This window comes from Pseudophryne corroboree, chromosome 7 (assembly GCF_028390025.1).
Source record: "Pseudophryne corroboree isolate aPseCor3 chromosome 7, aPseCor3.hap2, whole genome shotgun sequence".
Taxonomy (NCBI): domain Eukaryota; kingdom Metazoa; phylum Chordata; class Amphibia; order Anura; family Myobatrachidae; genus Pseudophryne; species Pseudophryne corroboree.
In genome coordinates this window covers 44,801,473-44,827,020 of record NC_086450.1, presented here as the reverse complement: position 1 = coordinate 44,827,020, position 25,548 = coordinate 44,801,473, and the positions used below count along the sequence as shown (strand labels likewise).

The window sequence follows — 25,548 nt, the reverse complement described above, 5'->3', positions numbered from 1 at the left end:
GAGGAGGGGTGGAAAAGAAGACAGAGCAAAGGGGGGGGGGGGGGGGGGGGGGGCTGCTGGAGTGGCACAAAAAAGGGGCACAACTGAGAAGATGGACGCTGGATGGTCGGTGAAATGGCGGTGAAATGCTGCTGCCGAAATACCGGCGCCACAGGCTTTTCTCCCTCTATGGGAGACCATGATACCCATAGCGAGAAAATATAACTTGTGGCAAGCGCAGCGAACCACCGTGCCTGCAGTGTGGTGAGTGCTGCGGGCCCGCAAGGGCCTTTCTGGCGCTCACCCCACTGCCAGCATACTGGTGGCCGGGATCTCACTGTCGGGATAATGACAGCCGGCCGCTGGTAACACATATGTATTCCGTAAGTAATACCACATCAACGTTCTGGGTTTATGGGCTCATTTCTTACCATGGCTCTAACTGGGTGGAGTTTGTATGTTCTCCCCAGGTTGCCTAGTTTCCTCCTAAATTCCAAAATCATTCACCCCAATGTGTATGTATCAGTGTGCAAGGAAATATCAATTGTAAAATCCACTCGGGAATGGACTAACATGAATGATGAAATATTCTCTGTAAAGTGCTGCAGAATATGTAGGCGATATAAATAACTATTAGCAATAAGAAATAACAGGACCTTCTGATTTAGAGTTTCCCTTCAGGTCATGACCTCACAAGATCTTTGCAGGCATTGTTCCGGCAACAAATATTCTTACAAAGCCCCATTAAATTGGAGCTAAACAATGCAATAGCACTTATTAGAGAGAAAAATAAAACATGTAATAATAAATAGCCCCCTCACTGCTTAGATCACAGTCCAACAGACATGAAAGTTCTCCGGTTCTAAAAGGGAATTTTGAAATGTCAGAGACAGATCTGGGAATATAGATTTATGACAACATTTGACACCAATTTAGCCTAAAGATTTATGGCATTTTATGATGCTCTGCGGGTGTCACCTCTGCGGACCAAATTTCAGATAACAGGCCACAGGCTTTCAAGCGTCTTATCTGGGACATAATAATATGATCCATCATTTGTCGCGTTCTGGTATAAAATAAATTACTCCCCATGTACCTTTCTCTACTTGTACTGGTTAAACAAAGTGCCTATTGTTCTATGTGTGTCTGATTACCCTTTATTTCCAGATCATTGATACAGTATTTGCCTGACAAAGAGACCTGAGAGTTAGCTTATTATTTTTTTCTCTTTCCTTTTTACTTGGCCATTAAATTGTATTACAGTCATTACATTTCTCTTCTTTTCCTCTTATCTACGCGTTAACATCGGGCCCGATTCATGTGTGTAAGTAAAGCAAATTATCAAGCAACTGGAAAAATCCATTCTGCACTGCAGATAGGGCAGATGTAACATGTGCAGAGAGAGTTAGATTTGGGTGGGGTATGCTCAAACTGAAATGAAAATTGCAGTGTAAAAATAAAACTAACATTTACGGGCTACATGCAAAAGCAGCCAGTATTTAACCTGCACAGAAACTATATGACCCACACAAATCTAAATATCTTTCCAGTATACGTTCAATCCCGTGCTGTCAGAACACGGGCAGCGGGGAAGGGAGGTGGGGGTTTGAGACACCACCTGGGGGGGGGGGGGGGGGGTTAGGGTGGGGGCAGGGGGCGGGGTGTAGGGTTAGGCTGTCGGGAGAGGGGGTTATGGTTAGGCACTACCGGGGGATTTAGGTTTAGACACTAAGGGGAGGGTTAGACTGCGGAAAGGGAGGGTTAGGTTTAGGCACTAAGGGAGGTGTTATGAGTTAAGCACTAAGGGGGGAAGGTTATCGTTAGGCACTAAGGGGGGACATAAGAGTTTGGCTGCAGTAAGAGAGGTATTGTTACCACCGGCATCCCGGCGGTCATTCTGAGTTGATCACTAGCTGCTTTTGTTCGCTGCGCAGTGATCAGGCAAAAAAACGGCACTTCTGCGCATGCGCACACACGCATCGTACTATTACAACGAACGATGTAGTTTCACACAAGGTCTAGCGAAGCTTTTCAGTCGCACTGCTGGCCGCAGAGTGACTGACAGAAAGAGGGCGTTTCTGGGTGTCAACTGGCCGTTTTCAGGGAGTGTTCGGAAAAACGCAGGCGTGCCAGGAAAAACGCAGACGTGGCTGGCCGAACGCAGGGCGTGTTCGTGACATCAAAACAGGAACTGAATAGTCTTAAGTGTTTGCAAGCGCTGAGTAGGTCTGGAGCTACTCTGAAACTGCACAAAAATATTTTGTAGCCGCTCTGCGATCCTTTCGTTCACACTTCTGCTAATCTAAAACACACTCCCAGTGGGAGGTGGCATAGCGTTTGCACGGCTGCTAAAAACTGCTAGCGAGCGATCAAATCGGAATGACCCCCACCATCCGCTGGGAACGCACATCGATCCCCTCTTTGCACACATTACATCTGCCCCACCTGCAGTGCAGTATGGTTTTGCCCGGTTACTTGATAAATTGCTTTACTTGCAGTACAAACATGAACAAAAGCACTGTTTTGGTTAGACATTAAAAAGAAAGTCATTTGCATGCCTACAGCAATCATATATTGCTTCTTAAATACTGACTTAGCATACGGAGTACGGCAGTTACTCCAATTAGCACAGGTCGTGTCTGCAGTATTTACACAGTGAATTTATTCACTGAGATATTTGCTGTTATGTTAAACTTGCCACTAAGAGGTGCCAACTGCAGAGGAGAGAGCTGGTGTAAACGGCGACTGCTGTACAGTTCCGCGCTTCAGTCCCAGATTACAGGATTCTATGTATGCTCCATAGTATTGCTTGAGCTAGAACAGCATTCGTGGTGCTGACATCTGCAAATAATAATATAGACGGATCATAAGATCATTGCAGAAATTCATTCAGCTATTGGATAATTATGGTGGTAATCAATATTGTTCTAATGGTACACACACAGTATTATGTTTGCACAATAGCTGTCATGATATGATTCGACGTGGTGAATAACATCTCTTTAAATCTGACACCCTCTTATACTTCTCAGAATTGTAAACGCAACGTCAGCATTATTTCCCTGTAAATTGTGTTGCATTTATAATGAGCATAAGTACCAACAAATCTTACGATTCTGTGTCTATGGCGAATCGGACGCATTTAGCGGTTATGGAAGGGGCAGATTCCATTACATGCAAGTTGCTGCCAGTACGGCTTTACAGAAAGTGACTCTCGCTTATTACCTGCGTGCAGCCCATGGAGGTGCCAGCAGGGGGCAGTGCAGAACAGCATACTGTAACTGTTGTAATAGGATCAGCCCCTAAGTTTGTGTTCCCACACGTGTCCCATACGACCACATGTAAGGCGCATATGCAGCACTGAGGAGGCGGGTCACCCGCAGATGCTCCACACCTGGTACACATTGCACCCATATTGTTTTAATACTCACCTTTCTGGAGTCCCCCGATGGGCGCTGCAGCCGCACTAATAGCTCCCAAAATGGCCACCGTGCATGCGGAGTAGACAATTTGTCTCCGGACCATGGCGGGCGCCATGTTTCCATAAACCTGTGCATGTGCAGAAGACTCTGGCACAGTGCCGGAGCCTATGGCGCCATAGAGAAAAGGGGGCCCACCCAGAGACTGCACACGACCCCCCTTTCTCAGTTCCATAGAAAGCCTATGGTTGCGGGTGCAAAACAGACGCACTGTGCACGGCGGCAAGCGCATGCATCACACCAAATGAGTCGCACCCACGGCTAGGCACAGGATGCACGCTGTGATTCAGCTGTCTGCTTAATGCAGAGTCAGCCAGTCGTTGTGGCCAGAAGTCAAGGGGAAAATGCAATGAGAGAGCAGGAGAAGTTTTACCGTACAGCTCGGAAACCTCACCTGCAAGGATTTTGCGGGATGAAGGGAATTGCTTATGATGGGACTGAGACCCGGGAAACTCTGGTACTGCAGTTGTTGGAGTGGGATTGGGTGCACCCAGGGGATCCCGACCACCTGAGTGATGATGAAGAGGGACCAACAGGCAGTGGTAGCACTTCATCCAGTAAGTTACCAGAGTAAACCGCTGCCACTCCTGCCGTACTGCAGAGCTGGCTGGGGGGGCTAGACGAAGGTGCGACCCCACAGGAGAGAGCTAGAGTGATCCAAGCTATACTAGGAGTACAAATTCCTGCTCGCAGTGGAATTCCAGAGTCACCCCAAAGTTTTCAACAAGAGAAGCGATGTTTGGGATTTAAGGATGTTCCCACATTTCGGGAAAATGAAACAGACATTGACACACACTTCCAGATCTTTGAAAATCTCATGGGGTGCATGGAATAGAGCCAGCTGACTGGCCAAAGTACTTGGGGCCAAGTCTCACTGGCAGAACTCTGGAAGCCTATCGGGCCCTAACCCCCCAGGAATGTGGAGTTTACGCCTGTATAAAGAAGGCATTGCTATCTAAGTTCCAGATAACTGCAGAATCTTATCGTCTCAAATTCAGGACACTAAATAAAGGTGGGACTGATTCCTACCAAGAGTTTGCTAGTCAGCTACGGCAAGCCTGTGGTAAATGGCTTGAAGGAAGACAGGCCTCCACTGTGGAGAAGATTGTCAACCTAATTGTGGTAGAACAGCTAAAGATTAAGATGGCACCAGAGGTACGGGAGTGGGTCGCAGACAGGAAGCCCAGTATACCTGAGCAAGCTGCGGAATGGGCTGATGAATATATAGCCAATCATCTCCAATGGGGAGTCTTCAGTGCAGCAGGTAGTACAAGAACCCCACAAGTGGAGACGCTCCCTGACAAAGAACCACAAGTCAAAGATAGTAATAAAGGAGGACCTATCAAAAACAACACTTATCAGCCACCCAGATTCAGGGTGGCTAACCCAGAACCTCGGAAGTGTTACAGCTGCAATCAACCAGGGCCATTCCCTGGGGCTAGACCGGATCCAGTCTCTGTGGTATGTTACCCCAGAGAGGATTATGGTGAGGAGGTCAACCAGTCGGATTTGGATGGGATGATGAATGGGGTGTATATTGTGGACTTGGTTCTGGGGGAGGAGAAGGCGACTCCGTGGAATATGCGAGGGCACCTACAGACTGTGATAGTGGAGAACTAGCAGGTACAGGGCTTACGAGATTCTGGGGCCTCACTCACGTTGATTGAGCCAGACCTGATTACCACCGCCCAGGTGATTCCTGGACAGTATGTGCGAATTGCCACTACCGGGGGACAACAGGCTGATATCCCTGTTGCCAAGATACATCTGGACTGGGGAGCTGATCAAGGAATCGTGGAGGTCGGCATACTCAAGGGGCTACCAGCCAAGGTAATCCTCGGGAATGATCTGGGACAAGGACTAGTGACAAACTTCGTCCAGGTGGTGACCAGAAGCCAAACATGAAGAGAGTTGACCCAAGTAACAGATATGGACCAGAACCAACCTACCCAGAAAACAACGGTGAGTGATTACAATCCATTGTCCAGTACTTCAGAGGTAGACTTGGGGGAGGTGGACCGGAGTGAGTTCAGACAGGCCCAATGGACTGACCCTTCCCTGAGTAAATTGAGGAGCGTAGCTGAACAGGGGTTGGAAACAGCTGATGGAAGCAAGATAGTGTGGGAAGAGGAATTACTGTACCGAGTGGTCGTTCCTTGGCCTGGACAGGAAACAGTCATACCTACTAACCAGATGGTGGTACCTACACAATACAGAGCACAATTACTAGCTCTTGCCCACGACATCCCTGCAGCTGCCCATTTTGGCACCCGTAAAGCATTGGCCCGACTGTTGCGGAATTTTTTCCGGCCACGGATTTCTAGAGACGTTAAGCAGTATCGGGACACCTGTGATACCTGTCAGAGACTGGGGAAGCCCCAACGAAAGCTTTTCTGCACCCATTACCTATTATAGGGGAGCCCTTTGCCCGTGTTGCCATAGCCCTAGTTGGACCATTAGCTATTCCCAGTCATACGGGAAATAAGTACATCTTAACGCTGGTGGACTTTGCTACACGTTACCCTGAAGCCGTGGCCCTGTCATCCACTGACACAGAACGTGTTGTGCAAGCACTGACGGACATATTCAGTTGGGTCGGATATCCACTGGAAGTCTTCACAGATCAAGGGCCTCAATTCCAAGGTGAATTAATGCAAACCCTGTGGGAAAAGTGTGGGGGGGGGGGGTTCGGCCTCTTCGGACCACACCTTATCATCCTCAGACTCCTACAAGCTTATGTACAGTCCAAGGGGAGGGACTGGGAGAGAGCCCTGCAACAGCTTCTATTTGCTTATCGGGAAGTACCACAAGCATCTACCGGATATTCCCTGTTTGAACTTTTGTACGACCGGATAGTGCGGGGGCCTCTAGACCTGGTCAAAGAGAGTTGGGAGGCAACTTTTCAAGAACACCAGCAGCCCATTTTACAATATGTAGAGAACATGCAGAATCGGATAAGAAGATTGCTACAGTTAACCCATGAGCATATCCGGGAATCACAAGAGAAACAAAGGGAATGGTACGACACCCACACTCAAGACCGCAAGTTGAATCCAGGGCAAAAGGTCATTGTGCTTATCCCAGTGCGGACCGTATACAGTGGTAAGGCGCACCGGACCGGTCAATTATGTGATCGCCCTGGATAAGGGAGGGAAGTGCCTACACAGCTTCCATATAAATCGAATCAAAGCTTATAGAGATCGTCAAGTAGCGTCCATGATAGTATGTTGCCTTCGATGGAGACACCAGAAACTGATCCGTTGCCTGACCTTTTGGGAGCTGCTAAAGAGAGTAAGGGAGTGGAATCAGTCCAGGTGGGACAACAATTGAATACGGCCCAGCAGCAAGAGATGCAGAGGATCTTAGAGACTGAACAAGCCCAGTTTTCTTGTCAACCTGGTCGAACTCACCTGACCATTCACCATGTGGACACTGGAAACAGTAAGCCCATCCAACAAGTCGCTTATCGAATGACCCCAGATGTTATGAGACAGGTAAAGACTGAGATCACGGAGATGCTAGCTTTGGGGGTCATTGTGCCATCTAAAAGCCCATGGCCCGCTGGAGTCGTGTTGGTTCTCAAGAAAGATGGGATTACACGGTTTTGCGTGGACTATCGCAAATTGAATGAAGTAACCACAACTGATGCTTACCCTATGCCCCGTATCGATGAGCTACTGGACCGGATTGGAGGGGCCAAGTGTGTCTCAACGCGGGACTTAAGGAAGGGTTACTGGCAAATCCCATTTACCAAAGAAGCCCAGCAGCGTTCTGCCTTTATCACGCCCATAGGACTTTTTGAGTGTACCACCATGCCTTTCGGGATGAAGAACACCCCTGCCACATTTCAGCGAATGGTGAATGACCTATTGAAGGGGTGTCAAGACTTTGCACAAGCCTACCTCATTGATATCGCCATCTTCAGCCATACCTGGGCGGACCATTTAACTCATGTGACAAAAGTGCTCAAAAGGATCAGATAGGCCAGGCTCACCATACGCCCAGATAGATGTCAGTTGGGGTTCAGTACCTAGGACATCGGGTTGGAAGAGGCTCTATTAGACCAGAACCAGCAAAGGTGAAGGCTATTGTCAACTGGCCCTGACCTGTCAACCAGAAGCAAGTGCGGGCCTTCCTTGGAGGTGCTGGCTATTACAGAAAATTCATACCACATTACAGCACCGTGGCCAAGGCTCTAACGGACTTGACCAAAAAGAGATATGCTCGGAAGATCGAATGGACTATTAAGTGTGAGTAAGCCTTCACCATCTTAAAAGACACGCTGACTCGAGCCCCAGTGTTGGCTGCCCCTGACTACGATAAAAAGTTTATTGTGCAGACAGACACTTCGGGGTGTGGACTTGGGGCTGTGCTGTGCCAGGTGGGAGAAGATGGTAGGGAACACCCAATTGTGTATCTATCTCGTAAGCTAGCTGACCGAGAGATAGCCTATGCCACTACTGAGAAGGAGTGTCTAGCCATAGTCTGGGCCTTGAAGAAACTACAACCGTATCTCTATGGTAAAGAATTCACTATTATTACTGACAATAACCCGTTAAAAAAATTGGCTAAATAGAACCTCAGGGGAAAATGTTGAGGTGGAGTTTGCCGTTACAAGGTTTCAACTTTCCCATGTCTCACAAAAAGGGACGGGACCATCACAACGCTGACGGGTTGTCCAGACGTGAGGAAACATATGCCAAATTTCGCAGACCTTCGTGCCGAGGCGACAGCCAGGACTCCGACATTGGGACCATGCCTGTCTCCTCAATTTAAGAAGGGGTAGGTATGTGTGCCAGCTACAGCTGTCATTGCTGCCCAGGACTTGGAGAGATATAGAGCAGCTGGTAAGGACTTGGCTGAACTCTGAGTGGTCTTTATTAGTATAATCCTGCTTGCTGTTCACCTGATTTCTGGATCTCCCTGAATAAAGATCACCTTGTTTTCATTGTAACCTGCTCCACTGTGTGATCCCTGAACCCCAGGATACCCAGATCACCCGGTATCCTCACAGCGTTTACTGCCATCTCACAGTCCAATAGCAGCGGCGGGTGCACAGTCACTTGCCGCAGCTCAGGCTGAGCGGTACCAGGCAGGAGGCATCCTGTCCCCTATTGCAGTGTTAGCAGGGCTTCTGGGGCTGTGCTGATTAACTCTGCAGCAGCAGCAGAAGGTGCACCGAAGAGCTCCATTGGAAAAGCAGCGGTCACACTTGGATCCCGCTATGAACCACACAGGTGCTGCTGTACATGCAGGTGCCCCTTCAGGGCTAGAAGCCCGGAGGCAGGCGTCTCCATTGCCTCTGGGAGTTACGTCCCTGACACTATTAATGCAATCTATCCACGTTATTACACTATTATTTCCAATCGGTCCGCAAAACAAAAGTTGATCTATTAAAGGGCAGAAAAAGCGTATGTGTGTATTTATTGCAACCTAATTAATACTATCATTTTATTTTCCTGTCTAGTTTTAATTGTCTTTTGCATAGTAAATGTGACTTCATCTTTTATTAATAACACTGGCCCTCATTCAGCATGGATCGCATTTGTAAAGTTGCTCGCAGGCAGCTTTGCAAATGCAGACCATATTAATGCGAATGCAGTGGAAGGTGTTACACACCTCCTACCTGCATTCCCGATCCCAGCGCTGCAACCGCGTCACAGCCTGGGGTCAACATCGCGACCGATGGTCACGATGTTCCCTGCAGACTGCCAACTGAGTAAGCCTCAGTTTACTCAGGCTGGCCATCACAGGGGGGTATGCGAAGCCAAGAAATCTGCATCTGAGACGCAGACATTTGCCTCGCCATTTCCGGAAAATGTGGGAACCGTTTCCTGAAATGCCTTCTGTCTCTGCCCCTCCCCCTGTCAATCAGACAAAGGCTGTTGGAAAAATGCGAACCACACACAGGACCCACTCTGCACAAGTGATCCATGCAGAATAAAGCCCACTGTCCAGATCTAGATAGACTATACTGTGTGTGACCTGTGTACTATTACTGTGTACTACTACCGCTGTGCAGCCACATCTCCCGAAGTTATCCAGGACCATATACTAACCCAGGCCCATATACTACTGTTCTCTTCTGGTGTAACCTAGGCATATACACTACTGCTCTCTCCAGGTGTAACCCAGGCATATACACTACTGTTCTCTCCTGGTGTAACCTAGGCACATATACTACTGTTCTCTCCCAGTGTAACCCAGGTACATATACTACTGCTCTCTCCTGGTGTAACACAGGTACATATACTACTGTTCTCTCCTGGTGTAACCTAGGCACATATACTACTGTTCTCTCCCAGTGTAACCCAGGTACATATACTACTGCTCTCTCCTGGTGTAACCCAGGCACATATACTACTGTTCTCTCCAGGTGTAACCCAGGCACATATACTATTGTTCTCTCCCGGTGTAACCCAGGCACATATACTACTGCTCTCTCCCGGTGTAACCCAGGCACATATACTACTGTTCTCTCCTGGTGTAAATAAAAGGCACATATACAGTACTACTGTTCTCTCCTGGTGTAACCCAGGCACATATACTACTGTTCTCTCCTGGTGTAACCCAGGTACATATACTACTGCTCTCTCCTGGTGTAACACAGGTACATATACTACTGTTCTCTCCAGGTGTAACCCAGGCACATATACTACTGTTCTCTCCTGGTGTAACCCAGGCACATATACTACTGTTCTCTCCTGGTGTAAATAAAAGGCACATATACAGTACTACTGTTCTCTGCTGGTGTAACCCAGGCACATATACTACTGTTCTCTCCTGGTGTAAATAAAAGGCACATATACTACTGCTCTCTCCTGGTGTAACCAAGGCACTTATACTACTGTTCTCTCCTGGTGTAACCCAGGCACATATACTACTGTTCTCTCCTGGTGTAACCCAGGCACATATACTACTGTTCTCTCCTGGTGTAACCCAGGCACATATACTACTGTTCTCTCCTGGTGTAACCCAGGCACATATACTACTGTTCTCTCCTGGTGTAACCCAGGCACATATACTACTGTTCTCTCCTGGTGTAACCCAGGCACATGTACTACTGTTCTCTCCTGGTGTAAATAAAAGGCACATATACTACTGCTCTCTCCTGGTGTAACCCAGGCACATGTACTACTGTTCTCTCCTGGTGTAAATAAAAGGCACATATACTACTGTTCTCTCCTGGTGTAAATAAAAGGCACATATACTACTGCTATCTCCTGGTGTAACCAAGGCACATATACTACTGTTCTCTCCCAGTGTAACCCAGGTACATATACTACTGCTCTCTCCTGGTGTAACCAAGGCACATATACTACTGTTCTCTCCCAGTGTAACCCAGGTACATATACTACTGCTATCTCCTGGTGTAACCAAGGCACATATACTACTGTTCTCTCCCAGTGTAACCCAGGTACATATACTACTGTTCTCTCCCAGTGTAACCCAGGCACATATACTACTGCTATCTCCTGGTGTAACCAAGGCACATATACTACTGTTCTCTGCTGGTGTAACCCAGGCACATATACTACTGCTCTCTCCTGGTGTAACACAGGTACATATACTACTGTTCTCTCCAGGTGTAACCCAGGCACATACACTACTGTTCTCTCCTGGTGTAACCTAGGCACATATACTACTGTTCTCTCCCAGTGTAACCCAGGTACATATACTACTGCTCTCTCCTGGTGTAACACAGGTACATATACTACTGTTCTCTCCAGGTGTAACCCAGGCACATATACTACTGTTCTCTCCAGGTGTAACCCAGGCACATATACTACTGTTCTCTCCTGGTGTAACCCAGGCACACATACTACTATACTCTCCCGGTGTAACCCACGCACACATACTACTATACTCTCCTGGTGTAACCCAGGCACATATACTACTGTTCTCTCCTGGTGTAAATAAAAGGCACATATACAGTACTACTGTTCTCTCCTGGTGTAACCCAGGCACATATACTACTGTTCTCTCCTGGTGTAAATAAAAGGCACATATACTACTGCTCTCTCCAGGTGTAACCCAGGCACATATACTACTGTTCTCTGCTGGTGTAACCCAGGCTCATATACTACTGCTCTCTCCTGGTGTAAATAAAAGGCACATATACTACTGTTCTCTCCTGGTGTAACCCAGGCACATATACTACTGTTCTCTCCTGGTGTAAATAAAAGGCACATATACTACTGCTCTCTCCTGGTGTAACCCAGGCACTTATACTACTGTTCTCTGCTGGTGTAACCCAGGCACATATATTACTGCTCTCTGCTGGTGTAACACAGGTACATATACTACTGCTCTCTCCTGGTGTAACCCAGGCACTTATACTACTGTTCTCTGCTGGTGTAACCCAGGCACATATACTACTGCTCTCTGCTGGTGTAACACAGGTACATATACTACTGCTCTCTCCTGGTGTAACCCAGGCACTTATACTACTGTTCTCTGCTGGTGTAACCCAGGCACATATACTACTGCTCTCTGCTGGTGTAACACAGGTACATATACTACTGCTCTCTCCTGGTGTAACCAAGGCACTTATACTACTGTTCTCTGCTGGTGTAACCCAGGCACATGTACTACTGCTCTCTCCTGCAATAAAACCAGGTGCCCTTGCTACCCTTGTAGAGCTGTATGCATCTAGTAATACTTCCAGCTCAGCAAGCTAAGCAAAAGGCGCTTTTTTTATGTGCACATTTAGACGTATATTCCATCGCCCTGAGTGACAGAAAGACCAGGACCGCTGACTGGACATTCCCTTAAGAAAATCTCACCTAACAAGTTCTTTGGGCAGAAATAAGGGCCCTCGTTCCGAGTTGTTCGCTCGTTATTTTTTTTCGCTACGGAGCGATTAGTCGCAAACTGCGCATGCGCAATGATCGCAGTGCGCCTGCGCCAAGTAAATTAGCACAAAAGTTTGGTATTTTACTCACGGCCTAACGAGGATTTTTCATCGTTCTGGTGATCGTAGTGTGATTGACAGGAAGTGGGTGTTTCTGGGCGGAAACCCAGAAACACCCACTTCCTGTCAATCACACTACGAGCTACTCAGAAACTGCTAAGAATTTTCTATTCACAATTCTGCTAATCTTTCGTACGCAATTCTGCTAAGCTAAGATACACTCCCAGAGGGCGGCGGCTTAGCGTGTGCAATGCTGCTAAAATCTGCTAGCGAGCGAACAACTCGGAATGAGGGCCCATATGTAGAACTGCAACGAGAGTGAGGTTTCCAAATAGTGGGGTTGCAGGGCATATTCTGGGGTTCCTCAAACACCCCCAATTTTGCTGTGCTAGGACAGGAGCACAAACATTTAAAAAAAATCTGAGAGCCACTCACTCAGATCTTCTGTAGCAGGCCAGCAATTGGGTGGCCATCCAAGTTTATGACCGTTTATGATTTGAGTAAAGTATATTCGAGGAACCTGCCCTACAGAGAATATCGGTGATGCAGCTAAATTATTAACCAAATCAGGACAGACCCAGATCTCAAGATTTGCTCTCCAACAATGGGGGTCATTCCGAGTTGATCGCTAGCAGATTTCGGTCGCAGCGCAGCGATCAGGCAAAAAAAGGCACTTCTACGCAAGCGTCGCAATGCGCACGCACGTCGTACTATTACAACTATGTAGTTTCACACAGGGTCTAGCGACGCTTTTCAGTCGCACTGCTTGCCGCAGAGTGATTGACAGGAAGTGGGCGTTTCTGGGTGTCAACTGACCGATTTCAGGGAGTGTGTGGAAAAACGCTGGCGTGCCACATAAAAACGCAGGGGAAACGCAGGCGTGGCTGGCCGAACGCAGGGCGTGTTCATGACGTCAAAACAGGAACTGAACAGTCTGAAGTGATCGCTAGCGCTGAGTAGGTTTAGAGCTACTCTGACACTGCACAAAATTATTTTGTAGCCGCATCTGCGATCCTTTCGTTCGCACTTCTGCTAAGTTAAAATACACGTTTGCACGGCTGCTAAAAGCAGCTAGCGAGCGAACAACTCAGAATGAGGGCCCATGTAAATAATTGCTTTGTATCCCGAGCATGACAAACATGCTTTGTTAATTCATTTTCAGACAGATCGGCAACAATAAGACATTCGTCATGTTGCATAAGCGCCAGTTTGTGTAGCAAGATTAGCTTCAACAACGTACTCTGGGGGTAATTCCAAGTTGATCGCAGCAGGAAATTTTTTAACAGTTGGGTAAAACCATGGCCCTCATTCCGAGTTGTTCGCTCGCTAGCTGCTTTTAGCAGCATTGCACACGCTAAGCCACCGCCTACTGGGAGTGTATCTTAGCATAGCAGAATTGCGAATAGAAATTTCTTTGCAGTTTCTGAGTAGCTCGAGACTTACTCCTACACTGCGATCAGTTCAGTCAGTTTAGTTCCTGGTTTGACGTCACAAACACACCCAGCGTTCGCCCAGACACTCCCCCGTTTCTTCAGACACTCCCGCGTTTTTCCCAGAAACGGTAGCGTTTTTTCGCACACACCCATAAAACGGCCAGTTTCCGCCCAGAAACACCCACTTCCTGTCAATCACACTCCGATCACCAGAACGAAGAAATTTATTCGTTAAGCCGTGAGTAAAATACCAAACTTTTTAGCAAATTTACTTGGCGCAGACGCACTGTGAACGTTGCGCATGCGCAGTTTGCGACTAATCGCTCCGTTGCGAAAAAATCTTACAACTCGGAATGAGGGCCCATGTGCACTGCAGGGGAGGCAGATATAACATGTGCAGAGAGAGTTAGATTTGGGTGTGGTGTGTTCAATCTGCAATCTAATTTGCAGTGTAAAAATAAAGCAGCCAGTATTTACCCTGCACAGAAACAAAATAACCCACCCAAATCTAACTCTCTGCACATGTTATATCTGCCTCCCCTGCAGTGCACATGGTTTTGCCCAACTGCTAACAAAATTCCTGCTGCGATCAACTTGGAATTACCCCCTCTGTACTGTATCTGGGAGCACTGGGCTTGCTGACATAACATCTATTGCATTGTGATACAGGGACACTGTTGATCACCAGAAGAAATGAACCGTACAGTGTGCACCAGTAGCATCTTCGCTAACCCCTATCTTTCTGTATGAAGCAGCTCCATTATCACTATGATCTCGTATTCGATGCTGCTATCATATCGTTAGGGTCGATGAACTAAGCTTTGGAGATTGATAAAGTAGAGAGAGATAAAGTGCCAACCAATCAACTCCTGTAATTTCTCAAACAAAGCCTTTAACGTGGCAGTTAGGAGCTGATTGGCTGGTACTTTATCTCTTTCCAGTGCTTAGTACATCTCATGTAATTTTACTTAACACTGGTATGACTGGGCAAAATATCAGGGACAGACAAAGACGGCAGAGACAAGAGACAATGCAATTATTTCCTGAGCTTTCTTCCACTGCAGTCTACCCTTCATGTGTAAAATAAGCAGTCTCTGAATCCGTATCTGTATATACTCATTAATGCACTGAAATGTATATTTTATTATAAACTCCTTATTAGGGCAAGCACTAGAGCCCATTTCAGCAACCATAATAACACGCTGTTGCACTGATAAACAGATATATGTAGATTGCATGAATATTATGCACAAAGGATTACATTTACGAATGTTTCCGTTACACGCAAATACACTTGTATACACAAAGGTGTGCGCATCTGTACAGGCGTGCTCCTATGTAGATAGAGGCCCGCTGTGAGCTGCTGATTCAGCAGACGGATGTGTCTGCACTTTTACTAGTCCTGCACACAGATGATGCGGTGAAAAAAAAAAAAATCCAGCCAGGCAATAGTGACAGAGCAGCCGTCAAATCCGGCTCACTACCTACAAATGCCATAAACGTAATCCCATCACAGCTGACAGTCAAGGCAATGAGTACAGTTTGCCGACGGTAAGGATAACCATATTCCAGAAAATAATTTCTGATTTTGGCAACCCTATAGGGGCTGAGACGCCGCAAAATGGGTCTTACTAAGCCCTCGCTGCGACCCCCTCTGGAAGTAAAGCACGTTAAAAACATAAGCCTGCAGAATCAACACTCATTATCATTTTTGCAACGCGTTCAGGGGCCCTTCAAGCTGCAAAGTGTTTAACAGCAAATTCCTTTCTCAGTCGTCTCATTGGCAACTTGCTCTAGAGGTGGCGGCGCCGATTGCCTGTTATCTACGGAGCGACAATAGCGTTCGGTACACTGAAAAGATATCTAAAGCGATGGTAAATACCTCTTTATCCGGATGCTGTAGTCGGACGGTGAGGCAGGAACAAAAGCAAGAATCAGACAGGAACTGGAGAAATAAAACACAGAAAGGGGGGGGGACGACAAAAGGATGAGACGTTAAATATTTTTTTTCGTATAAAAGAACTGGGAAGACGCGCTCGCTGTGTGGAGTGTAGCTCTGCAAGCAGCAGCGGATTTAACACACCTTCTGTTCCCTAGCTCTGCAGCATAATGCTCTTTGTTATAATTCAGCTGATGCTTAGGGATGGAGGTACTTGCAGAACTGGTTAATGGGCTCCCATGAAACACACAGGCTGAGATACATTTAATTCACTCCCTCCCTTACTCTCCGCCCGGCTCTCTGCCCAGGACTGTGTCAGCCACCAGCTTGTCTCTATGAAGCCTGCATTGGTACTGAGGAGAGGGGGGTGAGGGACAGAGGAAGCAAGGAGGGGGCTGGGGAGAGAAGACTACAGAGTGGAGGAAAGAAATATTTTGGTGAGGAGGAGGAGGAGGAAGAGGGAGGGGGGGTGAGTGAGAGCACAGGAGAGAAAAGAGGGGGGGGGGTAAACGAGCAGGTGTTAAGATGGAAGGAAGAGATGGCAGGGACAAAGAATAGGAAATGAGCTGGAAGGCAAGGTATCTTGAGGGATAAAATAAAAGAGCCACCGTCGGGGAAGGATGGGTTAATCGATGCACAAAACGATGACAGACTTCTAGTACAATAAATCGCTAGCTCGCCACTAGATCTGGAATCTTCTAGAAGGAAGACCAGACAAGAGGCGCGTCATCGTTCCCTTCCAGCATGAAGCTGCCCCGGTGTCTACACAGAGCGGCTTGTCACTGGATTCCGGCACCAGCTACCTGACAGGCATTTTAATTGCATCAAGCCAGCAGCGTGTCTCAGGAGGAGCGAGGCGCCGAGCGTCCCTCCTCCTCCTCCAACACACACAGCCGCAACACAAAGGGCTGATGGAGTTACGAAGCTTCGACGCAGCCATGATGGTGCTCGGCAAGTTTGTAAAAGGGCACGAGACACCCACACACACTGTTTGTGGAGGCGGCTATTTTGTTGGGGCTGAGATAATATTCCCGCAGCCTATTGATTCGTTACCAGATGGTGACATCCCCGAGGAGCGAGGCTTTAGGCTACTGGTGAAGCATAACGAGAGGTGCGCTCTGCGCAACGCACACACGTTTTTTAAAAATGGGTGTGGTTGTAGGGGCTAGTGGTTTGCGGACACACTAATACTATGGGGAGCATTCAATTAGTCGCAGGGTTTACCACGCGGCTAATTGCGGTGTAGGGAGAGGCTATTCAATGAAATAACCTTTTTCCCACACCTAAAAAAAAGATATATCAGGATTCATGCGCGGGAAACCCATTAATTCCACATATATTGCAGAATCAATTTGTTTTTCCCATGCGCGAACCCGATCATAGAGCTGCAGGGTTCAGTCCAACTTTGGGGATTCACGGACGGGGCAATAAATGTATTGTTCCAGAGCGGCAGTTGCTAACTGAATACCTGTGTGTGCTGAAATGCCAATTTGGTTGTACCTGCAATCCTCCTCCCAAATAGAGGGGCCGATTCAGACCTGATCGCTGCTGTGTGTTTTCACACAGCGGGCGATCAGACACAAACTGCGCATGCGTATGCACCGCAATGCACAGACACGTTGCAGAGCTACAAAGCAGATCGTGGCTCAGCGATGGGTTTGTGCGACGGATCCATTTGCACGGGCGATCGCATGGAGATTGACAGGAAGAGGGCGTCTTTGGGTGGCAACTGACCGTTTTCAGGGAGTGTTTGGAAAAACGCAAGCATATCCATGCGTTTGCAGGGAGGGTTCCTGACGTAAATTCCGGTCCCGGACAAGCTGAAGTGATCGCAGCGGCTGAGTAAGTCCTGGGCTGCGCAGAGACTGCACAAAATCTGTTTGTACAGCTCTGCTACACATGCGATCGCACACTTGCACAGCTAAAATACCAGGACCAGGGCTGTCTGCACACAGGTATGCCAGGGTGGAGGCATGAGCGGCACGGGGCGGTGGAGGCGGCGCTATGCGCGGCTGGCAGTAAGAAGCCCATAGGCTTCTATAGGGTATCGCCATCTAATATCCTTAGGGGCGAAAACCCACCGGCTGGGTCTTACTACATATGAAAATGTGGTAAAACCCCTGAAAATGGGGGTTTTACTGCATTTTCCCTTTGTGTTTGAAATCCCGCCCTGTGTTTGAAAAATGACACTTACTGTAGGAGCTGGTTGGTTGGTACTTAAATCACCGTGCAATTTATCACTTATCACTGGTTGGTACTTTATTTCCGTCCACTTTAACTCTCTCCAAGGCTTAGTAAATAGATCCCAATGTCCAGCATTTAGGGGGGGAATTCTATCATGCCTGGAAAAAACGGGATTTACAATGATTTTTTTGCCCGATTTTTCAACTGAAACCCATTCTTTTTTTGCCGGAAAACTGACCCATTTTCAGACAAAAACACATAGGATCCAAGATAAGTTCCTGGACGTACGTGTTTTTGCAATCGCGGACACGAAAACAGGTGACTTATTGGGGAATTGTTTGGGGGACCACAGCGGGTCCTGAAAAAAAAATCCCCGATAAGTGCCGGCGTCGGGGCTGATTTACCGCGGCTGATAGTAGGGTAAACTCTTGGCGAAAGCCGAAAGTATACAAAGAGCAAAAATTAACATCAATTATATAACTGAATTATATCAAGCCTTTATTATTTCACATAACATACAATATAAACAACAGGAACTACTAAAAGGTCAAAATACTTAGAAAAGTTCAATCATATAAAATATACGGTATGTTTAGCGGACTCCAAAGCACACAGCAACAGAGGCTTTAGTTTTGCAAGTAGATAGATAAAGTGCTGGTTAATGGTTATGTTCCAAAAGGTTTATTGCACAAAACTCTCATGATAGAAATCTGATTAGTCCTGGAGGACTCTTGGTATCAACAAATATGAAGCTCTTGAATTTGTAGCAATATTTATTTATTTTTGGGTGCATTTAAATGTAAAAGGCAGCTTTAAAATGTTCTTATTATGCGCATAGCAGACACTGCATATAAAGTGTACACAGTAATCAGTGGCGGAACTAGTGTCTGGTAGGCCCAGGTGCAACAATATGCTTCGGGCCTCCCTGCAAACATGGCCCCCTCCCTCTAACACACAGCGGCATGCCGGCGGGGGGAGGGGCGAGCGCAACAAGCTTCTTGGGAGCTCGGTGGCGACCTGCGGTGGGAATAGTCCCTGCTAGTCGGCATGCCGACTGTCGGGATTCTTAGGGGACGGGGTGTAGGAGGAGGAATCGCCCCTTTTACGCATGACAGCAAAGAGTGATATGTGTGCAGACGGCCTATTGCACACCTTATATACCCACCGAACCAGCGCACGACATGTGACGTACTTCATGGGCTATGCACTGCCAACGTCAAATGTAGGAGGTGGTCATAATAATGTGACACGACCGTGTATGTACTGTAATATAATGCCCACAATTCACTTTACTCCACATAGTAGTGCTCCTTATTCACATTACGCCGCCACACATTAGTGCCCCTTATTCACATTACACCCACAATAGTGCTCACAATTCATGTTATTCCACACAGTAGTTCCAGTTATTCACATTTTACCACAGTAGTGCCCACAATTCACCATATGCCACACAGTAGTGCCACTCACGTACATTATGCTAAAGTAGTGCCTATTATTCACATTAAGCCACACAATAGTGCCCCTTATTCACACTATACCACACTGTAGTGCCCACAGTTCATGTTATGCCACACTGGAGTGCCCACAACTCAGACCTCACAGTAGTGTTAACAATTCACATTACTGTTACATAGTACTGCCCCTTATTGACATTATGTCATACTGTACAGTACCCAGTACTGTACTAATGGATGTAACATACTGTGCAACGAAAAAGACATACACAGCCAGAACAGATGTTATGAAACAGACAGTGGGTGGCGTGAAGGTGGGGGAGGGATGTTAATTGTATTGGTCACTGCTAGGAAAAAGTATTGAACTGATTATAAAGATTCCTGGGTACATACCCTTGATCTTCCTCTGGGTTATAATAGGTTGTTGCAGGATCGGTCTACTGAAAGGTTCTGTAGTAACCAACAGGGACCCTTCTATCCTGATTTGAGCCATGACAGGTTTTATTGCCAGCTCCCACTGTTACAGCGGTCTCGTAAAGGACTCCATTGGACTCCATTTGTAGACACAGGCGCGTGATTTAAAAATTACCTATCAGGGTGCTCTATAGCCACAAATGTTGCTGTCTGTAGTATATCTGCAGCTGTATAATCAGTTAGCCAAGCGTGCACATGCGCTACAGGCGCTGCGATTTCTGGTTTGTGGTGCTGCTAAGTGTGGAGGTAACCAACATCCTATACAGTAAAAAAAAATCAGCGCTCTCTATGTATATGTTATGTCTGAATAGGGGATATAATGTTATTTATTGATATATATTTAGGTGTATTATTACAATTGTAGTTAAAAAGAAAAACAACAATATTGTAATAGTTGAAATCAGGTGCAGAAATATAAATTACAAGGTATACTACTAATACATAATACTGACAGTAGGAGAGCAGAAGTAATAGGATATACACAGTCACATGACTGACTTTACCATGCAGGCAGACACCTACAGCACTTTCCCCAAAAGCAGCCTGATGATCTGCTCATGATTGCGCTAGGCTTCTCTTCCCTGATGGATGGATGCTGTGGACATGACTAGAGATGAGCGGGTTCGGTTTCTCTGAATCCGAACCCGCCCGAACTTCATGTTTTTTTTCACGGGTCCGAGCGACTCGGATCTTCCCGCCTTGCTCGGTTAACCCGAGCGCGCCCGAACGTCATCATGACGCTGTCGGATTCTCGCGAGACTCGGATTCTATCGCGAGACTCGGATTCTATATAAGGAGCCGCGCGTCGCCGCCATTTTCACACGTGCATTGAGATTGATAGGGAGAGGACGTGGCTGGCGTCCTCTCCATTTAGATTAGGGTTGAGAGAGAGAGAGAGAGATTGACCTGAGGCTGTGATACTGTAGAAGAGAGTGCAGAGTTTAGTGACTGACGACCACAGTGACCACCAGACAGTGCAGTTGTTTGTTTTATTTAATATATCCGTTCTCTGCCTGAAAAAAACGATACACACAGTGACTCAGTCACATACCATATCTGTGTGCACTGCTCAGCCCAGTGTGCTGCATCAATGTATATATATATATCTGACTGTGCTCAGCTCACACAGCTTATAATTGTGGGGGAGACTGGGGAGCACTGCAGTGCCAGTTATAGGTTATAGCAGGAGCCAGGAGTACATAATATTATATTAAAATTAAACAGTGCACACTTTTGCTGCAGGAGTGCCACTGCCAGTGTGACTAGTGACCAGTGACCTGACCACCAGTATATATAATATTAGTAGTATACTATCTCTTTATCAACCAGTCTATATTAGCAGCAGACACAGTACAGTGCGGTAGTTCACGGCTGTGGCTACCTCTGTGTCGGCACTCGGCAGCCCGTCCATAATTGTATATACCACCTAACCGTGGTTTTTTTTTCTTTCTTTATAGTCATACTAGTTACGAGTATACTATCTCTTTATCAACCAGTCTATATTAGCAGCAGACACAGTACAGTGCGGTAGTTCACGGCTGTGGCTACCTCTGTGTCGGCACTCGGCAGCCCGTCCATAATTGTATATACCACCTAACCGTGGTTTTTTTTTCTTTCTTTATACATACATACTAGTTACGAGTATACTATCTCTTTATCAACCAGTCTATATATTAGCAGCAGACACAGTACAGTGCGGTAGTTCACGGCTGTGGCTACCTCTGTGTCGGCACTCGGCAGCCCGTCCATAATTGTATATACCACCTAACCGTGGTTTTTTTTTCTTTCTTTATAGTCATACTAGTTACGAGTATACTATCTCTTTATCAACCAGTCTATATTAGCAGCAGACACAGTACAGTGCGGTAGTTCACGGCTGTGGCTACCTCTGTGTCGGCACTCGGCAGCCCGTCCATAATTGTATATACCACCTAACCGTGGTTTTTTTTTCTTTCTTTATACATACATACTAGTTACGAGTATACTATCTCTTTATCAACCAGTCTATATATTAGCAGCAGACACAGTACAGTGCGGTAGTTCACGGCTGTGGCTACCTCTGTGTCGGCACTCGGCAGCCCGTCCATAATTGTATATACCACCTAACCGTGGTTTTTTTTTCTTTCTTTATAGTCATACTAGTTACGAGTATACTATCTCTTTATCAACCAGTCTATATTAGCAGCAGACACAGTACAGTGCGGTAGTTCACGGCTGTGGCTACCTCTGTGTCGGCACTCGGCAGCCCGTCCATAATTGTATATACCACCTAACCGTGGTTTTTTTTTCTTTCTTTATACATACATACTAGTTACGAGTATACTATCTCTTTATCAACCAGTCTATATATTAGCAGCAGACACAGTACAGTGCGGTAGTTCACGGCTGTGGCTACCTCTGTGTCGGCACTCGGCAGCCCGTCCATAATTGTATATACCACCTAACCGTGGTTTTTTTTTCTTTCTTTATACATACATACTAGTTACGAGTATACTATCTCTTTATCAACCAGTCTATATATTAGCAGCAGACACAGTACAGTGCGGTAGTTCACGGCTGTGGCTACCTCTGTGTCGGCACTCGGCAGCCCGTCCATAATTGTATATACCACCTAACCGTGGTTTTTTTTTCTTTCTTTATAGTCATACTAGTTACGAGTATACTATCTCTTTATCAACCAGTCTATATTAGCAGCAGACACAGTACAGTGCGGTAGTTCACGGCTGTGGCTACCTCTGTGTCGGCACTCGGCAGCCCGTCCATAATTGTATATACCACCTAACCGTGGTTTTTTTTTCTTTCTTTATACATACATACTAGTTACGAGTATACTATCTCTTTATCAACCAGTCTATATATTAGCAGCAGACACAGTACAGTGCGGTAGTTCACGGCTGTGGCTACCTCTGTGTCGGCACTCGGCAGCCCGTCCATAATTGTATATACCACCTAACCGTGGTTTTTTTTTCTTTCTTTATACATACATACTAGTTACGAGTATACTATCTCTTTATCAACCAGTCTATATTAGCAGCAGACACAGTACAGTGCGGTAGTTCACGGCTGTGGCTACCTCTGTGTCGGCACTCGGCAGCCCGTCCATAATTGTATATACCACCTAACCGTGGTTTTTTTTTCTTTCTTTATACATACATACTAGTTACGAGTATACTATCTCTTTATCAACCAGTCTATATATTAGCAGCAGACACAGTACAGTGCGGTAGTTCACGGCTGTGGCTACCTCTGTGTCGGCACTCGGCAGCCCGTCCATAATTGTATATACCACCTAACCGTGGTTTTTTTTTCTTTCTTTATACATACATACTAGTTACGAGTATACTATCTCTTTATCAACCAGTCTATATATTAGCAGCAGACACAGTACAGTGCGGTAGTTCACGGCTGTGGCTACCTCTGTGTCGGCACTCGGCAGCCCGTCCATAATTGTATATACCACCTAACCGTGGTTTTTTTTTCTTTCTTTATACATACATACTAGTTACGAGTATACTATCTCTTTATCAACCAGTCTATATATTAGCAGCAGACACAGTACAGTGCGGTAGTTCACGGCTGTGGCTACCTCTGTGTCGGCACTCGGCAGCCCGTCCATAATTGTATATACCACCTAACCGTGGTTTTTTTTTCTTTCTTTATACATACATACTAGTTACGAGTATACTATCTCTTTATCAACCAGTCTATATATTAGCAGCAGACACAGTACAGTGCGGTAGTTCACGGCTGTGGCTACCTCTGTGTCGGCACTCGGCAGCCCGTCCATAATTGTATATACCACCTAACCGTGGTTTTTTTTTCTTTCTTTATACATACATACTAGTTACGAGTATACTATCTCTTTATCAACCAGTCTATATATTAGCAGCAGACACAGTACAGTGCGGTAGTTCACGGCTGTGGCTACCTCTGTGTCGGCACTCGGCAGCCCGTCCATAATTGTATACTAGTATCCAATCCATCCATCTCCATTGTTTACCTGAGGTGCCTTTTAGTTGTGCCTATTAAAATATGGAGAACAAAAATGTTGAGGTTCCAAAATTAGGGAAAGATCAAGATCCACTTCCACCTCGTGCTGAAGCTGCTGCCACTAGTCATGGCCGAGACGATGAAATGCCAGCAACGTCGTCTGCCAAGGCCGATGCCCAATGTCATAGTACAGAGCATGTCAAATCCAAAACACCAAATATCAGTAAAAAAAGGACTCCAAAACCTAAAATAAAATTGTCGGAGGAGAAGCGTAAACTTGCCAATATGCCATTTACCACACGGAGTGGCAAGGAACGGCTGAGGCCCTGGCCTATGTTCATGGCTAGTGGTTCAGCTTCACATGAGGATGGAAGCACTCAGCCTCTCGCTAGAAAAATGAAAAGACTAAAGCTGGCAAAAGCAGTAGCACCGCAAAGAACTGTGCGTTCTTCGAAATCCCAAATCCACAAGGAGAGTCCGACTCCAATTGTGTCGGTTGCGATGCCTGACCTTCCCAACACTGGACGTGAAGAGCATGCACCTTCCACCATTTGCACGCCCCCTGCAAGTGATGGAAGGAGCACCCGCAGTCCAGTTCCTGATAGTCAGATTGAAGATGTCAGTGTTGAAGTACACCAGGATGAGGAGGATATGGGTGTTGCTGGCGCTGGGGAGGAAATTGACCAGGAGGATTCTGATGGTGAGGTGGTTTGTTTAAGTCAGGCACCCGGGGAGACACCTGTTGTCCGTGGTAGGAATATGGCCGTTGACATGCCTGGTGAAAATACCAAAAAAATCAGCTCTTCGGTGTGGAAGTATTTCACCAGAAATGCGGACAACAGGTGTCAAGCCGTGTGTTCCCTTTGTCAAGCTGTAATAAGTAGGGGTAAGGACGTTAACCACCTCGGAACATCCTCCCTTATACGTCACCTGCAGCGCATTCATAATAAGTCAGTGACAAGTTCAAAAACTTTGGGTGACAGCGGAAGCAGTCCACTGACCAGTAAATCCCTTCCTCTTGTAACCAAGCTCACGCAAACCACCCCACCAACTCCCTCAGTGTCAATTTCCTCCTTCCCCAGGAATGCCAATAGTCCTGCAGGCAATGTCACTGGCAATTCTGACGAGTCCTCTCCTGCCTGGGATTCCTCCGATGCATCCTTGCGTGTAACGCCTACTGCTGCTGGCGCTGCTGTTGTTGCTGCTGGGAGTCGATGGTCATCCCAGAGGGGAAGTCGTAAGCCCACTTGTACTACTTCCAGTAAGCAATTGACTGTTCAACAGTCCTTTGCGAGGAAGATGAAATATCACAGCAGTCATCCTGCTGCAAAGCGGATAACTGAGGCCTTGACAACTATGTTGGTGTTAGACGTGCGTCCGGTATCCGCCGTTAGTTCACAGGGAACTAGACAATTTATTGAGGCAGTGTGCCCCCGTTACCAAATACCATCTAGGTTCCACTTCTCTAGGCAGGCGATACCGAGAATGTACACGGACGTCAGAAAAAGACTCACCAGTGTCCTAAAAAATGCAGTTGTACCCAATGTCCACTTAACCACGGACATGTGGACAAGTGGAGCAGGGCAGGGTCAGGACTATATGACTGTGACAGCCCACTGGGTAGATGTATGGACTCCCGCCGCAAGAACAGCAGCGGCGGCACCAGTAGCAGCATCTCGCAAACGCCAACTCTTTCCTA

The 25,548-nt window shown here is 46.7% G+C and overlaps 1 protein-coding gene across 12 annotated transcripts in view; it reads right to left on the bottom strand.

The window, feature by feature from the left end:
• The window catches only part of MAP2 (microtubule associated protein 2), a 360,999-nt gene that overhangs the window by 197,920 nt on the left and 137,531 nt on the right, over positions 1 to 25,548 (bottom strand). For 9 of the 12 annotated variants that reach the window (XR_010181865.1, XM_063933121.1, XM_063933126.1 and 6 more), the window contains exon 3: positions 15,688 to 15,750. The exons of 1 other annotated variant lie outside the window; for it this stretch is intronic. The gene's annotated coding sequence lies outside the window, so the exon portion shown is untranslated. Of the gene's footprint in view, positions 1 to 15,687; positions 15,751 to 15,888; positions 16,103 to 17,938; positions 18,087 to 25,548 lie in introns of those variants that run through there. 2 more of the 12 variants (XM_063933123.1, XM_063933122.1) reach the window with 2 other exon arrangements.